Here is a 349-nt window from a genome sequence, read left to right on the forward strand (position 1 = left end):
TAATAATAGATCACAAAATAAAATATAAAAAAAATATTTTTAATAATTTAAAGACTAAATTCTTGATTTTTAAGTATATTTTATATAAATTATTTTTTAAATGAGTCATTGAGTTTGATTTATTAGCTCATTGTGTTTATTTCACAAGCCATTTATCGAGGGGAGCCTGAGTCGCTATAAATTTGTTTTGTTCGTTAACTCATATTAGGAAATGATGATACGAGCACTAGGGGTGTAAATGAGCCGAACACGAGCTGAGCCAGCTCGTGTTCGGCTCGTTTATATTTCGAGCTCAAAAATGTATTCGTGTTCGACTCCTGCTTAACGAGCCCAACCCGGGCCGCTCACC

This window comes from Phalaenopsis equestris, unplaced genomic scaffold (assembly GCF_001263595.1).
Source record: "Phalaenopsis equestris unplaced genomic scaffold, ASM126359v1 Scaffold000921, whole genome shotgun sequence".
In the NCBI taxonomy this organism is placed as follows: domain Eukaryota; kingdom Viridiplantae; phylum Streptophyta; class Magnoliopsida; order Asparagales; family Orchidaceae; genus Phalaenopsis; species Phalaenopsis equestris.